Source organism: Acipenser ruthenus, chromosome 35, assembly GCF_902713425.1.
Source record: "Acipenser ruthenus chromosome 35, fAciRut3.2 maternal haplotype, whole genome shotgun sequence".
Classification (NCBI taxonomy): domain Eukaryota; kingdom Metazoa; phylum Chordata; class Actinopteri; order Acipenseriformes; family Acipenseridae; genus Acipenser; species Acipenser ruthenus.
The window spans coordinates 1474960-1492464 of NC_081223.1; the positions used below are offsets into that span (position 1 = coordinate 1474960).

The 17505-nt window shown below is 41.0% G+C and overlaps 1 long non-coding RNA gene and 3 other non-coding genes across 4 annotated transcripts; 3 read left to right on the top strand and 1 right to left on the bottom strand.

Moving 5' to 3' along the window:
- Positions 1 to 2721: 2721 nt before the first annotated feature.
- On the top strand, positions 2722 to 2832 carry trnal-uaa (transfer RNA leucine (anticodon UAA)). Its single transcript has 2 exons — positions 2722 to 2759; positions 2794 to 2832. It is a non-coding gene; the product is annotated as a tRNA-Leu (tRNA).
- A 604-nt stretch (positions 2833 to 3436) lies between these two features.
- Positions 3437 to 3641, bottom strand: LOC131705494 (small nucleolar RNA U3). Its single transcript, XR_009310447.1, has one exon. It is a non-coding gene; the product is annotated as a small nucleolar RNA U3 (small nucleolar RNA).
- A 1396-nt stretch (positions 3642 to 5037) lies between these two features.
- Positions 5038 to 5109, top strand: trnaw-cca (transfer RNA tryptophan (anticodon CCA)). Its single transcript has one exon. It is a non-coding gene; the product is annotated as a tRNA-Trp (tRNA).
- A 1315-nt stretch (positions 5110 to 6424) lies between these two features.
- LOC131705197 (uncharacterized) lies at positions 6425 to 7621 on the top strand. The gene is made up of 4 exons (XR_009310223.1): positions 6425 to 6872; positions 6961 to 7102; positions 7346 to 7439; positions 7520 to 7621. It is a non-coding gene; the product is annotated as an uncharacterized LOC131705197 (long non-coding RNA).
- Positions 7622 to 17505: the final 9884 nt, after the last annotated feature.

A 17505-nucleotide genomic window follows, 5' to 3' on the forward strand; every position in this document is an offset into this window, starting at 1 on the left:
AGCACACTAAAGTGCGCGGTGCAATAAATACCTGTGAAAAATGATTTATTTAACATTGCAATCATTACAAATAAATACAAATATAAACAACGACCGCTCTGAAAACAACACACAACACAAAACACAGCAGTGTGCGTAGGCAGGGGATGTCGGAGAACTGCATGCATCATTTTCTGCTGCAGATCAATCTGTAACCCCATTCAACATCATCTTCTGCTTTACCAGACAAGGAGCAGACAAAAGCCTCACAAGACTTGACTAGCTCCTTGCTTACAGTATATCACTCTGTGACCCCAGTCTGCTCGTTGACTGACAATGTCCTGTATGGTTGACAATGAAGTCAGAATGGTTTCTTCCTCTTTCAATGCGATGCATTGGTTGTATGAGCCTGTGAAAGCATGCATTCCACACAGAGCTTCACACTGATAGTGCCAAGTCCTTGCACATACAGCAGCTTCCACAGCTAAACATCTGGGTGTGTTCCTGTCAATGCTACACTTTATAGCAGGAAAACAAAACTGATTAATTCACCATTGTGATATTTCAAATGGCTGAGTTTTATTTCTGTGTATGCATGGGTAGATGAGTATTGGTATGTGTTATAAAATTGAGGTTTTTTTGTATGGTAAAATTGTAATGAGAAAAAGTGGTTCATAAAAAAAAAGATTTACTAGCGAAAAAACAAACAAACAAAAAAAAGATGTGTTAGCGAAATGCGTTTCTAAAGTGATTGTGTAACGGATGTGTACTGTATGTATGTATTGTTTATTTTTTTGAATGTAATAAGATCGAGTTTTATTGTGTGATTTTTATCATTTTTAATGTTAGCGTTTAGGTGTAATTCGGGGGATGGCGTAGAGGGCTCTCTCCCGCTTTGCGTTGCTTTTTTTCTTATCCTTTATCCTTTTCTTTAGCCTGTCTTTCCTTCCCTCCGTGGCGTCCTGCCCGGTAGCGTCCGCGATCTCTTCAGGGTGGAAGCTGATCCCAGTTCAGCCTCCTTTAGTATTTCCAGCCAATCACACAATGCAGCGCTCGCCTCGTCAATTATTAGGGCAGGGCCAGCGCTGCTCCACATATGTTATTGGCTGCCCCTCCTGTCTATCTCTCTCTCTTTTTCTACTTTAACCCAGCACTATTTCCGCTTCCTTGTCTGTGTTTGTTTTTTGTTCGTTTCTTTCACTGCAGGCCATTTCTCTGCTCAGCGCTCGCAAGATAGTATCTGCTATTTTCCTACCTGCTCAGTCTGCGCCGTTCAAAGCGCAGCGTCATTCTCAGCTTGCTCTGCGTTTTCATCAGAAAGACTGTTCTGACGTCACCGCTGCACTGCAACTCTTTCACACCGGCGCCTCACAGACTATGGTTACCACGGCAACGCCTCAGCGAGTGACTACTGGGAGTGGTAAGTTGCCATGACGACCAGGCAGCTTTAACAGGCAATGCGAGCCTGTGCCTCACTACTGCAATCTTCTGGCTCCTGCTGCTGCGCTTTTGCAACATGAGAGCTTCAACTCTCCGAATTGTGACATCTAAATACTGCAGGCTCCTCTTCTAGACCTACATTAACTTACTTATATCATCACGAACTGTTCTAAAGCAAATGTTTTATACATAGACAAGGATTTTAATCGCAATAACCAAATATATGCTACCCTGCTTCACTGAAGACAATAGTTTCAATTCCAATCGCAACCTCTAGATGGCAGCATAACACCACAAGCTCTATATAATTTAATCTGATTTGCTATTGCTGCGAATCTCGCACACTCCAAACTTCCTATCAATTCCTGCAGTTTGTTGTCATTCCAAGGGATTCTCAGTCCCCTCCTGCCTCAACCTGTTTTGCTATATTATGTTAACTTGAATTTTTCAAATCCAAACCCCTACCCTCGAGGATCTGGTCATGAAGCCATGCTTCTCAGCTTTCTGAGATGTTAAGAATCCACCGTCAGGTTAATTTCCAGTTTCCCTGCATCACGTCATTCCTGCAACCTTCTTGTTCCCGGATTTGCACTTCCTCATTTGCCCCCAACTTCATCAAGGCACTTAATACAACTTTCAAAGTCCATTTCATTCAATTTGAGCTTCCAGTCACATACGGAAACTATGTCCTACGATTATCAACATTTCAGTCAAAGCGTCCTCCTACACCGCAATAGACAATACACTCTTAGACTGCTCCTGATCAAATCAATGGGTTTTGCAGCAGCCTCCGAGCAACGCATTCCACCGTTCAGTATTTTCTCAAATAAGACGATAAATTAATAGCTCAGTTGCTTAGAGTGAAAGCAACTTCCTCCAGTCAGCCCGGCTAGCTCAGTCGGTAGAGTATGAGACTCTTAATCTCAGCGTCGTGGGTTCGAGCCCACGTTGGACGTCCTTTTTAAATACAAAATTTAGCTGTTTCTTTTGAGGCAACGGATCAATGTCTGATTCTGTTCACATTGTATACAGTATTGCAACAAAATTACTTATTGGTCATTGTCAAATAGCAATTGCTATTGTAAAATGCGTGCATCGTTTATAGCTATAACGATATTGAAATAAATAATCTTACTTTTTTGGGTTGGCTTCAATCCATTTCTTTTTTTACAGTTGTCATTACATCATTCATGGAGCAACAGTTGGTATGTGCGTAATAAACCCAATCGGGCCTTAATACAAGACAACCCTACACTGTTCTGAAATAAATAATGTGGTTTTCTACAATAATAAACACAGGTTGTCAGGATGGCCAAGTGGTCTAAAGCGCCAGACTTAAAGAGTCTAACTTTCCAAAAAATTGTGTGTTCTCGTTTCCGAATGGAGGCGTGGGTTCAAATCCCACTTCTGACAGTTCAATTTGACTAATTTTTATCGGACTAAAATAGCGTTCCTAACTCAGATTGCATTTTTGTTGTGAACAGACTAGTTGTTAAAGTCACTGAAATATTTTGTGTCCAAACATGTTATTTAACTTCATTGTTTTAATATTCCAAATAACATATTAGTTTGAAAAACATCTCCGTCAGCCACTGGATCGTGGTCTCAGGCTGGGATGCGGACCATTGAGAACAGTATAAACCATCTATTACTGGAAGTAGCTTACATGAGAAATGCCATCGTGTAACATGCTAGGATGATCGACTTTGGCATTCTCCAACTGCTGTTTACATTTTCAAACACGTTATGAGGACGAATACAAAGTTTGACACTTTCCTTGTAAGTGGAGGTAAGCACAAGTTATTTTCAGATGTAATGTCTTTATTTAAGCTCATCTAGTCCTGCGTAGTGCAAATCACATTACTATATTGTTATATTAGTCAAGGCCTATTTAAAGTGTTCTTAAATTGTTTTAACATTAGCAATGATCAATTTGAAATTTGCTTATTGATTTAAACAACTGAACAATTGTAGGCTTGATGGTTTCTTTTTACTGCGTTTCTACCAGTATGAGATACGCACTCAAAATGTGTCCCCTTCCTTCAATAACCCCCGACTGAAGATTGGAGTGTCATCACTAGCAGCGAGCAGGTGCCCGAAAACAACACTCATTGTCAGCTCGGTGCTGAGAAGAAAACACTCCCACTCCTCCTGGTGGATACTGAGACCAATCCCTTCAAAACATGTTTCACTCTAGAAATGATCCTTGCAAATATAGTCTTAACTTTTATTGGCAGACCGTCGCCCCCAACTGGCAAGCTCTACTTCATATGATACAATGACTGGGCAACAACGAGGTGTTCCATTAACAATACAAACTAACTTGAGACAGCCAAGTCGTTAAATCATACCTTAAGTTTGTCATGTGATACAAAAGCAAGTTTTGGCATTTTTGCATTGCCTGCCTCGTCAAACAAGCTCGAGCCACAGCAAACAGCGCTGCTGCATCGGGACACAGAGGTGGATTTTAAAGAGACTGAATCAACGAGCTGAGACTACTTTTTGAAGAAATTGAAAACATACCTGTAGTCGAAATATTTCCAATTGCTTAATTTATTTTTTGAATTCGCAAATGGCAGACTACATTGCCAATAAAAAATCTATAGGACAATCTGAATTGCTCGTATCAAGCTGCGATGTAGCCTATGAGAATCACAGACACAATTCAAGGGGAATTAGCTCAAATGGTAGAGCGCTCGCTTAGCATGCGAGAAGTAGCGGGATCGATGCCCGCATTCTCCAAATAGTTTTAATGTATCTGCGTATTTAGTCCCAACGCATTATGGAGATAAATACAAAGTGTGACAATTCTTTGTAACAGAGTCGCCCGCCCTACATGTGTATTTTAAAGCACAATCTGCTAATTTGTAATATTCCCCAGACTGAAAAACTGCAGTGCGCCCTCCATCGTATGCCTTCCGAGAAGCACAAAGGGAGATTATTTTATATTTTTTTAGCAATGGAAGAGATTGTGTTAATTGAGAATAAATATAAATGGCTTGAAGTTTGCTTTCATTTGTAACGTGTTTATAATGAAATATCGGTTCTTGTGTTTTTACCAATCATTGTACTGTACACTAGCTACTGTTGCATGTCCATGATTTTGTTGCTGATCTTCCCATATGGTCTAGCGGTTAGAATTCCTGGTTTTCACCCAGGTGGCATGGGTTCGACTCCCGGTATGAGAACGTCTTTGTTATTGTCATTTTGTTACAGAACTGTGGTCATGTGTAATGTGTTTTCATTATGATAATAAAGCTACAGTTACTTGATATATATATATATATATATATATATATATATATATATACACAAATATATTTACAGAATGATGCAAATGTATTTGACTCTATTCACATTCCCATCGCGTGGAACCATCGCAGTTTGTTTTTAAATTATATTAATCCCTGGTCAAGACAAAGTCTCTCTGGGGTGGGACGATCATTAGATTGTGGATATAAGATCTCTGGTCCCATCGTATAAGCAAGACAGTTTATTCACAAATAAATACCTACACATTTATTTATGTTTCTTTTGTTGGTAAATTAACACATTATTGCATTCTGTCACGTCACGCTGTGCACTCTAGGATTGCATAACAAGCACGCACTACGCCAGGACTTTGTGGCGCAACGGTAGCGTGTCTGACTCCAGATCAGAAGGCTGCGTGTTCAAATCACGTCGAGGTCAAAACCGTCTTTATATCTATTCCACTCTATATCATTTTTTAGCGTGTTTGAATTTGAAATCCGGACATTTATTTATACAATTTATTGATTATATAACGACAAACAAATTTCAATCAAATTCCAATCTCTCTAACATTATCTTGCGCTGCTGTGTTTGGTCAGGTAAAAAGGGCGTGACCAGAGCGGTATGGGCAATCCCGTTAGGTAGCTTGCATGTCAATCTCTCCTTCTTTTCTATTTATACACCCAGCACTGCTTCCGTCCTTCGTCTGTGTTTGTTTTTTGTTGTTCGCTCCTTTCACTGCAGGCCATCTATAAGCTATTTTCCTACTTGCTCAGGTGATTCTTTTCATCATTCAGCTTTTCTATTTTTCTGCAGGAGCTTCAGTGTTAGTCTTTTCTGCTCCCTCCAGTCTCCAGCGCAGCTACAGCGCTGTTCAAAGCGCAGCGTCATTCTCAGCTTGCTCTGCGTTTTCATCAGAAAGACTGTTCCGACGTCACCGCTGCACTGCAACTCTCACACCGGCGCCTCACAGACCATGGTTACCACGGCAACGCCTCATCGAGTGACTCCTGGGAGTGGTAAGTTGCCATGACGACCAGGCAGCTTTAACAGGCAATGCGAGCCTGTGCCTCATTACTGCAATCTTCTGGCTCCTGCTGCTGCGCTTTTGCAACATGAGAGCTTCAACTCGCCATATTGTGACATCTAAATACTGCAGGCTCCTCTTCTAGACCTACGTTAACTTACTTATATCATCACGAACTGTTCTAAAGCAAATGTTTTATACATAGACAAGGATTTTAATCGCAATAACCAAATATATGCTACCCTGCTTCACTGAAGACAAGTTTCAATTCCAATCGCAACCTCTAGATGGCAGCATAACACCACAAGCTCTACATAATTTAAGATGATTTGCTATTGCTGCGAATCTCGCACACTCCAAACTTTCTATCAATTCCTGCAGTTCGTTGTCTTTCCGAGGGATTCTCAGTCCCCTCCTGCCTCAACCTCTTTTGCTTCATATATTAACTTGATTTTTTCAAATCAAAACCCCTCCCTTCGAGGATCTGGTCATGAAGCCATGCTTATCAGCTTTCTGAGATGTTAAGAATCCACAGTCACATTAATTTTCCAGCTTCCTTGCATCAGGCCATTCCTGCAACCTTCTTGTTCCCGGATTTGCACTTCCTCATTTGCCTCAACTTCATCAAGGCACTTAATACAACTTTCAAAGTCCATTTCATTCAATTTGAGCTTCCAGGCACATACGGAAACCATGTGCTACGATTAATGAAATTTATAATTAAAGTTCGGGAGGAGGGTCAGACACCAATCTCCGCATCACCAAATTGAATCATTCAATTTACACATTAGCTAATTAAATTGTTAGCACTATAAATACCCTCTTCACTTATCTCTCAGTTGCGTTTTGATTTCATCGTAACCCACCACCTCCCCATCTCCACCTTTCTTAATAACAATTTTTATGTTTTATCAATGGGGGTCTCAGCCTCGTCCAGTCGGCCAGGCAGCGAACCCTCAATCCAAGTTAGGTTTGATGCCAAATGAATGTGTATATACAGCATACTTTTCTGTAAAATCGCATACTCTGCATTCTCTACAATAAATATTTGTACTAACTACTGAATCAACATTTCAGTCAGGGATCCACAGGCTGAATTGTTTTTGGAGAACTGCTGGGCAACCTATTCTGCTGACAGGAATAGCTCTCCAAAGTGGGATGTTGTTGTGGACAGGTAAGATGCTGGAATATGCTATTGCTGCTACAAAACCTAGCAATTGGAGTTGTGGCTGATGTGCTCCTGACCTACTTTCTCTTTCTAGCTGTGAGAACTCTGCAGATGAGTACTTGACCATCTTTCACCCAGTCTCCAGCAATGCAAGAGTGCTGTTCCCATCCCATCTGAAGAGGTTTGAAGTGAAAATGTTTTCCTTCACAAGCGGCCGGGATGCACTGAAAGGACAGGTAAAGTGGAGTGTTGGGATGGGGATCTTGTACCACAGTGCATGGTTTGGATTGCTTTGCAAGAAGCAAGTAGTCACTGTTCTCAAATCTTTAGTAAGTTGGAATGAAAACATATAACTGCACTTTTGCAAGAAACACTTTCTATGATGCAATATGTTTTTCAATTCAGTAATCCTCATTGGATGATAGTCCTGCCTGATCTATTGATGCAAATTTTGCTTGACAAGGTGTACTGTCTTTCAGATTTACTTCCACTGCAGTGTTGTGATATGTGATTCAAACCGGCCATCAGACAGCCTCTGTAGCAGACGGTGCATTCCAGGAAAACAGAGGCTTGGTAAGAGCTCTGTCTGTTGGGGGGATGGCATTTTGCATGCATTTCTTTGTCCAGTTTGTTTTACTGGACTCCTCCTGTAGGTCGCAGTGCTGAAGGGATGGATGGTGGTGCAGTAAAGGCATTTGTGTCTTCTGGCCCAATTGAGCTGAAGAGAGATGGATCCCTTCGCTTTATGCCTAGAAGTGGTAATATGCATGATGTGAACACAATTGCAGTTCAAGTAAAATATATAACTATCTCTTTTTATATTCCACTAACATTTCTTTCTTCTCTTGCAGCACAATTCAATGTGTGGTCCCTTCTGGGAGCTGCAATGGGTGTGTGTTCAGTGGCTGTTGTTGTAGCTGGAGTCGTATCTTTCTGGAAAATGCCAAAACGTGTGTGTTGATAAATAAAAATCTTGCTTGTAAAAGCTTTTTGTGCTTGACTAATTCTACACTTGGTGTATGTCAGAATGGCCATGTCAATGGGATTCTCTCCTCCTTGCTGCATTTAATGTTTTCCTTTGGCCTGAATACAGCAAACAGAATATTTACAGGATAACCAGGAGAGTACTGTGTATAAATAATACAGTTTTCTGTAATTGCTCTTATTTGAAATCATTCTCATGTATTTATCATGCTTACTACGTGTTCTTACTGGACTCATATAAGTAAATAGTTACCATCATGTTTAGCTGCTCTTAGTCGAATTCGCTCTTATAATGTACTGTGTGCTTTATTTGCTCTTACTTGAATTGATTTTATTGTATTTTTATAACTGCTCTTATCTGTATTATGATATTCTGTAATGTGATATTTTATAATGTCATACTTTGTACTGTGATAACTTGTAACAAATGCAAGTCGCCCTGGATGTCTGAAGAAGTAAATAATAATAACAGTAATAATATCACTGCTGAATTTCACTCACTGTACTACCCATTGTAAACAGCAGAGGGCACCAGCAACCGCTTGTCACTGAGCTGTGCTCTGATAAAAAAAAAAAGTTAGTTTAATAAAACAAACAGTTCTTCTAAATGTATTATTATTATTATTATTTGTTTATTTAGCAGACGCCTTTATCCAAGGCGACTTACAGAGACTAGGGTGTGTGAACTATGCATCAGCTGCAGAGTCACTTACAACTACGTCTCACCCGAAAGACGGAGCACAAGGAGGTTAAGTGACTTGCTCAGGATCACACAATGAGTCAGTGACTGAGGTGGGATTTGAACCGGGGACCTCCTGGTTACAAGCCCTTTTCGTTAACCACCAGACCACACAGCCAATAATAATAATAATAATAATAATAATAATAATAATAATAATAATAATACACGCACACACACTCACGCACGCATTGGCAGCACGAGAGTGAAGGGAGAGAGAGAGCGAGAGGAGGAGCAGAGCGAGGGTGCAACACGAGCCGTCATACCGGTGCAGCGTTTGAATTTTTATTTTTGTCAAGTCATTTTCATGAAGTCCCAAGTCAAGTCTCAAGTCAATTCATTCACATCTCAAGCCTCAAGTTAATTCGTTCAAGTCTCAAGTTAATTCCTTCAAGTCTCAAGTCAATTCGTTCAAGTCTCAAGTCGAGTCCGAGTCCCTGACTCAAGTCCACAGCTCTGCCTAAAGGGACCTCGCAGTAGATGATCAATGTCAAATGATGATTTTTATTCTGGATATTGTTATTTCCAGGTTGGTGTTTGAGAGAATCCAAGGGACCAGCTTGAGTTCAAGGCTGCAGGACCACACAAGCACTTGGCATTAGCTATTTACTGCTCCACGTCCCTTTTCATCCTGTAACAGGGTCAAGAATGCCCTGTTCAAATTGATTTTACACTTGTATGTTATTATTTTTATAAAATTATTGTGTGATTTGATTAGTGCACGCTTTGTGTTGTCTGACACTTTTTGATAATTGGCTTCTCCACCCGCTTCCCTGTGTTTGCCCTGTTGAGCACCTAGTAATTAAATTATTGATCAATTTATGCACCTGAATATAAATAACACATGTTTTCACAAACGGGATGGCCATCCTGGGGTTTGTATGTCTGTGCAGGAGTGGGAACGCAGTGTTCGGAGCGGGGAACGACGAGTGAGAGAGACTGAAACGGACCAGTAAATTGAGCATCCCGACAACATGTATTGAGCTGATGGTATGCTGGTGTGGAATAATGAGTGTGAACGGCCGAGTGTTTTTTAGCCTATTTGGTAGTCGATTGGAGTTTAAGAAGTGCACAGAATAGGTTATATTGCGATGCTGGTTTCTCTCTCGCGCTCTCTGTGTGTGTTCCCTCCCCTGCACTGACATTGTGTGTGTGTGTGGTGTGGGTGTTTGTACTTTTGTACTGTGGTATTGTTTTTATTATGACAGTTTTACCGTGTTTTTGAATGTGTATCTCCACTGTATTGCTGGGTAGCAGCGTTGTTGTATTTGTTGTTTAATCCATGACCTCATTCATGTGAACCTTGTTTAACTGCTTGAAATCTTGCTACCTGTTAATAGGTGAATGGAATTGTTGTTTTATAATCAGTACCATTTGAAACTAGGTGTTGCTATTGGAAGCTTACAATAAACAAATGCTTGTTAAAATGTATCTGATTTTCTTGGTGACCTTGTTCCTACATTTTTAGATCTGTTATCTGAATAAAAAGAACCTAAAGGATCTTCTGTAATCTGTTCGGTGCCTTATCACACTGAACTGGCGTAGTCAGGCTACATTAATACTTTTACATTCAACACTTGCTGCATCTTGTGATATTTTGTAATTAAAGGCAGGTTTGTGGTGTGTTTTTACTCTTCCATGACCGCGGAGGTGTTACACCTGCCTTCCTCCTTTGCAGTGTAAAGTATATCAAACGTGTTCTTAAAATCTGATGAAGATTCCCATTTGAATCGTAAGTATTTGGTTTCCATTGTAACTATTTACACACACTGCTCTGTTGGGCTCCCAGGATGTTATCTAACAAAACGACACATGCTGTGCTGCCATAATGGATTACATAGACTTTCCTGCCACGTCTTGCTTTCATCTTAGATGTGGTCTCAGGTTCAGCTGAGTTCTGCTCCCTCGATCACGTTCTGCAGCATCTCGCCTTGCTAATCACTCCCGTATGCTTTGACGGTTTAACAGGTTGGTCTCTGTGGCGCAATCGGTTAGCGCGTTCGGCTGTTAATTGAAAGGTTGTTGGTTTTTTGTCGATCGCCTTTTTGTCAATCCAGTAAACCCGTGTATTATGAGAAACGTTCAACAGCTCGGAAACACCATAATAGAATCCTGACAAGCTGCGTTCGTTACAGTAGAAAACCGTATTATTTATTTCAGCACAGACTAGGGTTGTCTATTGTATCAAGGCCCGATTGGGTTTATTACGCACATACCAACTGTTGATCCATGAAAGATGTAATGACACTTGTAAAAAAAGACACTTGCTGCATCTTGTGATATTTTGTAATTAAAGGCAGGCTTGTGGTGTGTCTTTTTACGCTTCCGTGACCGGGGAGGTGTTACACAGACACACACACACACTGACCACCAGACCACACAGCCTCCTATTAATATTAATCACACACACACGCACCCGCTGGCAGCACGAGAGTGAAGGGAGAGAGAGCGCGAGGACGAGCAGAGCGAGGGTGCAACACGAGCCGTCATACCGGTGCAGCGTTTGAATTTTTATTGTTGTCATTTCTTTCACATCTCAAGTCAATTCGTTCAAGTCTCAAGTTAATTCCTTCAAGTCTCAAGTCAATTCGTTCAAGTCTCAAGTCGAGTCCGAGTCCCCGACTCGAGTCCACAGCTCTGTCTAAAGGGACCTCGCAGTAGAATTGAGGTTGTTCCGCACAAGAAAGAATATCAAAGCGACGGAACAAGCCTGCTTGCTGCTACAAAAGCGGCACTAAACTAAACTTTACCGATGCGTTAGGAATAGACACCATTCATTTATTCATGCTTTTACATATCAGCTAATTGCATTCCGCATTTACAGAAAATACATGATTATCGTGAACATTTGATAAAATCAAAAAATCAAAAAATTCCACTGACTCACACTGCTTTCACTTTTTATCATTTACTTCTTAGCCCTTAGCTTGCGTCTCAATGCGTGATGACGTTTGTTTTGTTGACTCAGTTGCCATAGGAACGTTTAAAACTCCGCGACAAACTTTACTCAAATGCACAGCTGTACAGAACACCACCCCTCAGGCATGTGCTGTCTATTCACGGGAACAGACTACTGAACCAGTTAGTTCAGATGAGCGCTGGATAAACAATAAACAATTTGACAATTTCACAAATAAACCCGTTTGTGTTCAAACCTATGAGAGGTGGAATGTAACAAAAATGTTAACTGCAAAAGCCAGAGCGTCAAACATCAACGACAAAGTTCAACATTTGAATTGAAATAACAGCTGTCAAATAGACAAAGCTCAACACTCGAAGATAATATGCCAAATTGAAAATGATCAACACACTAATTGAATTAATTATACATAAAATAATGAATGTAATTAAGCTCAATAATTGAAATGGGAAGTTCAAATCTTAAATAAATTGATTACAATTCAAATTTCCAGCACGCCATCCGATTTGTGTTTAGTCTGTTCTAAATCAATACTGCGCGTTGTATTTCAGGTTAAGCGCGGTGCTTTCCATTTGCCACTTGGTCATTCTATTCCCCGGGACTGCCCCTGTCATGGCAAATCTGACATGCGAAAGAGATGCTTTGCACTGTTTCTTAAATCAAGTGGCCTCAAATAAATTGTCTACATTAATGTCTGCTTAGCCTACCTATCAGTCTGGGGAAATTGTAAAAATGGGTAATTGACTTGTGGATGTTCACATCAGAACTCGAGCTGTCATTCTCGTCCCCTCAAACTGGCGCAGGCAACACATCTGCCTGGATTCCTGCATGATATAAATGTGTTTCTTCATTTGCGCGGCCTGCTTTTTATTATTCATTGGGGTTTGTTTACTACATGCCTCCATAGCTGAGCCTTTAATCAGACAGTCCTTGTTGTTGACAGTCCAGTTTGATCCGCACGTACTTCTGCCAAACTTAAATTCAAATTACAATCTTCTAAATGGGTTGTAATATAATTTCAAAAGTATTATTTATTTATTTATTTTAATTAACGTACTGATTGAAAATTAGAGGACTGATATGAAAGCGGTGCGTGCATCAACTGCAGCTAATTAGCTCCCATTAGCACCCGAAACCTCTTTATAAACCCATTGCGCACTAAGAAACACCTAACTCAACTACTGGCGGTTTTGTTTTTATTATTATTTCTTTGTAACGAAGAAAGAAGTTCACGGTCGGGGCTGCCTTGGATTTAATGATGCCGTGTTGTCTTAGATTTGGGTAATTGTTGATCTATTCTCTGCTTTAGAAACGTTCATTTTATTGTGTGTTTCTCACTTGCGTCTTTTGTTTCCAATGCAGAATAACATTGCTGTTAACAGTGTTAGTCACTGAAGTTTGGACGCAGAACCCCCCTCTAGGTACGATAACGGTCGCTTCAGCAGAGCTGTTCTTTCAGCTTCCTGTTTATTTGCCGGTTGTGTGTTTTCAAGTATCGTTGTCTTCTGCAGGCTCGGTGAGGACAGAATGTCAAGGGAGTGTTATGATGATGACGTTGGATAAGTCTTTTGTTGGAAAGTATTTTCGCATCAATGTGATTGGTGAGTGATCTTTTTTTCTTGAATGGAAAGCTTTTGATGTATAAAGCCTGTTGACTCGTAATGTAATAACCTGAATTAAGTACGGAGTACTCCTGCGCTGTATGGCAGCAACCAGCTTTCGTTTTTGTGAAATGCAGGGTATGAAAGGCTCTTGCGTTAGTTTTAAAAGCATGTTGCTGATCGCACTAAATAGACCTGTGCTGCTACAACCTTAGTCAGATTTGTTGACTGCAAGTGCGCATAAATAGACATCAATTACTCAAAACCTACTGTTCCGAATGGGCGTATAATTCTACTAATATAAATAGTTTTTAAAGAATTGCAATAAGTAAATGGAATGGGGCGGTGGGGGTGTTCACTTTGTTATCTCTACCTTGCTTGATCATGTGTACAGTTTCTTGAAAGGCCAACCAAATTTCTTTTCCATAGACAATAAGGGGGCGCTTGTGTCCCTCTCGCCAAGACTGGCTGCACAGTGTGGATATAGCTTAACAGTTGATTTCTTCGGAAATGCCAAGTTCCTTGCTTCTGTGCTGAGCTGCTTTGCTCAGAACACAGTGAGTCATCATTTTATTTCTTGTGAACTTGTTTCTAATGGTGACATGCTGGGACTAACTTTAGCCTTTGTTTCCAGAATGATGAGACCTACAAGCTGACAGTACAAATCAGTGTCTTCTCAAACAGTGCTATGACTTCAGCTTCCTCCTATGTTCAGAGCATGACATGCCCCTATTCTCCATGGGCAGAGAGGGAGATTCTGTGTGAAAGAAACTACATGGAGGTAAGGGCTGTCGGGATGTGATAATGCTGTTCAGTATAACTTGTTGGGTTGTGTGGGTATTTAATTGTCACTACAGAAGTGCTTCAGTCATGACTAATGTGAATTCTCTTTAGGTTTCTGTGAGAAGAGGGGTGCCACTTATTGAGCCAAACTTTGTTCAAGATGATCCTGATTGGTCCCTTGCGTACCCTGAGGTAGTCATGTGACATTGCATTTGCTTCATTCACATCCCCTTGGTCTTGCCTATTGAAGTCTACTCTACTGTCTCATCTAGAGGAAGCAAAATCGAACGGCCCCCTTAACTTTAACCTGTCTCCCAAGACGGTGGCCATATTGGAATTGGGTGACATTTAAGGCATTGGCTTTGCATGCATGTATTCTGTGATTGCTTTGGTAAAATATGATTGTGGAGAAGTTAACCCTTTCTTTTCAGTGTGTGTAAGCCTTGTATTTCAACCACTGAGGTAGTAGCTTCATATGTGCAGGGTTATAAACCCTTCATGTTAAATGTGTCCTAATTTACCTTTTGAAGACCAATGGCTGTGCAGTTTCAGGTATTGTCCTAAAGTTTGTTACACTGTTGTATTCAGGTCCAGTACGAATGAATGGCTAAACTCTGCCTGTATCCGATAGACCACATGCTTTCACGTAGGCTCTTTCGTACGCAGTTGTATTTGAGAATTCTCTGTTCCATTAGAGATGCTTGGTGAACATATAATGGTTTCAGTGATACATTTGTTAATTTCACCCTTCAGTTTTAGTTCATGTTTATTAAACATGACATCTGCTATGACAAATCCTTTAGACTGGGGATGCTTTGTGTTCAAACTCCCTATTCTAATGAGATTTTCTCCTGCTAGGCAACTGCTGCTGACAACAGCATCTGGAAAATTGTGTTCCATCTCCCAGCAAATAGAAAGACAACTATGACTGTTGCTCGGGCCATGACAAATGGCTATGGCATAAACACTACACCAACTCGAGTTCTGGTTAGAGCTGTATACAACTCCACAGAAAGCCAGCCTCAGGTGGTAAGTAGTCTAGGCTTCATTGTTCTCTAGTACAGTATATCCAGACAGAAGGTAGACAAGTCTTGCTTTTGTTTTAGTAAAAGTCCCCCCTCCCCTCCAACAGATTCAAACTGTACCAATGGCTGTGCTAAGGTCAACCACCTTTTATAAGCAAAGATGGATGGTCATGATGGTAGACACTGCAGTTACATGTCCTACTGGTGAGTAAGCTTATGGAGGGCAATGGTGCTCAAGAACTGTTCTAGGTTAAGGTATGAATTCTTTACCAAGTCTATGGTGTTCCTTTCTGTCAGATGGAACAGCCTTCACAGAACAGATGATTACATGGAATGTTCCCCGTGTTCTACCTCCTCTTGTTCCAACACCACAAATTACTACCCTTGATGTTCAAATGGGAGTTGATGGCCGCAAGCTTGACCCTGCAACGATTCATAATAGAGATTATAAACTGGATGTCGGTCCCCAGCTAATCACTGTAAAAATTCCTGTGGGAGCTGATGGTGGATATTACAAGGTATGTAGAAGTTCAACATCTAAATCCTTCTCATTTTAAAGCTTGCTTCCTAAGATGCTTCTGTGCTTTCAGAGCCATGTATTGGACAACACCTATGTGATCTCTTACTCTATTGAACCAATGCTGGAGCATACCTGGCAAGATGGGCCTGAGAAGACCAAGTACACAGTACTTCATCCAATAACCACTCCTTTCATGCCTCGGCCACCAGTTGTCACAAACAGTATGTAGAACTTGTCCACATGCAGTAAATCAAAGGGATTTGTTGCAGTGCTCCACTTCATGTCTTTCATTTTGACTGCATGCTTTAATTTCAGACACTGTTCCTAAAGCCAGAGTGTTCAATGTGACCCTGGGGACATTCCTGCCTGATGTGGAGCTGGTCAAAATTATAGTTGGACCAGAGACGTTAACTGTGCCAGAAGCCAACCTAAAAGGTTATAATGTCCAGGAGCATGTCTTTCCCAATGGATCCAAGACCTACACTCTCCAGGTGCCATTTGAGGACCCCAATGTGAAGCAAAAGGTAACATCCCACCTGTTCAACCATCCAACTGCCCTTTGAAAACACTTTCTTCCTGTGGACATGTTGCTTGCTGTCTGACTTTGGGTTTAATCCTACAAACCCTTGCTCTTTCAGGTAACTCCTCCAGACACCAGAACCTACATTCTGCCCCTGACCTACTTGCTGAATATAGTGCCAGAGAATACACCCTTTACTCATCCTGCTGTAGTCGAAGCCATTCTCAAAGACATCAGTAAGTGCCTGACTATTTGGTCTACAACTACCCTTTTCTAACCAATCCAGTCCATTGCCATAACAACTGCTCTTCCTCTTGCAGTTCCACCTACAGTAACTGGCTACTGTGATGGTGCTACATTCTATACCATGGTAACATATGGCAACATGGGTCGCAACTGGATTCCTTTTGTGGGCTCAAGAGAACTTGGTGGAAGTCTGCTTGCCCTGTACAAGTATAATGCCAACGCTACCAATTTCTGGATGACTGTGCCATATAATTCAGTTGATGCCACATATGAAGTAAGTGATGGAACTTTAAAATGTGTTTTTTAGCTGTTTTGGGTTCACCACATTACTGACCTGGTGTATTGTCTCTGTAGGTGATCAGTTCTTCAGGCATCAGAAGCAGGCTTGATTTGACCTTGAAGGATATTGGGACCATGGTTGTGGTGGCTGACTTCTCTCTGTCCTGCAGTTTCCCTACAAAGATGATTGGTAACTCTCCTGCAGACCAAGCATTCTGTAGAATAGCTGCTTTTGGTGGTTTTGCAGCTATAATCTGGATCCAAATGCTGTGTTTCAGATTGCTTCACCAATGGAACTATGGCAGCTCTTGCTGTGAAAGTGGAATCTGTCCCCCGCTTGTCTCCAAGTCAACTAACTCTAAGGGATCCAAGTTGTCGGCCTCTTCAGTCTGATGCTATCAATGCAGTTTTCTACTTCAATGTCAACTCCTGTGGCACAACTAGAAGGGTTAGTATTGACACATCGAAAATCCTATTTGAAGAAGTTAAACATGTTGACAAGGGGTGGCCACAACACACCTGACTCAATCTGGATACCCATGGTGACCTGTTTTTGTATCCGCTGAATTACTTGCATGAATCGGACACTTGTCATCTGAAGGATGCCACCATTGTATTGATCAAGGTGCTGTGACACAGGATATGACTCTTTGATATGGTATTGCATGTGCTGTCTCTAGACCTTTAGGGTCAGTTGCAATGAACTGAAAGGAGCATACTAACTGGGGATGATCCCGTGGTTAGTACAGAGGACAGGACTAAACTAGTACGAGTTAATACCAATTGCAGCTCAAGAGTCGCAAGCTGTGTATTCAAACGTGTATTTGCAACAAACCCAAAATAACTGCTGTTGCCCTCCTAGAGGTTACTAAAACAATAGTTAGTCTAGCAGTTTCTATAGACAGCCTTGTGGTATTGTTCTAACATTGAACAAATATAAGTCTCAAATGTTCAATTATGAAACTGAACTATTTATAACCAAGCTTTTTTTTTTATTTTTTAAATTGTGAAATTGGTTAGTT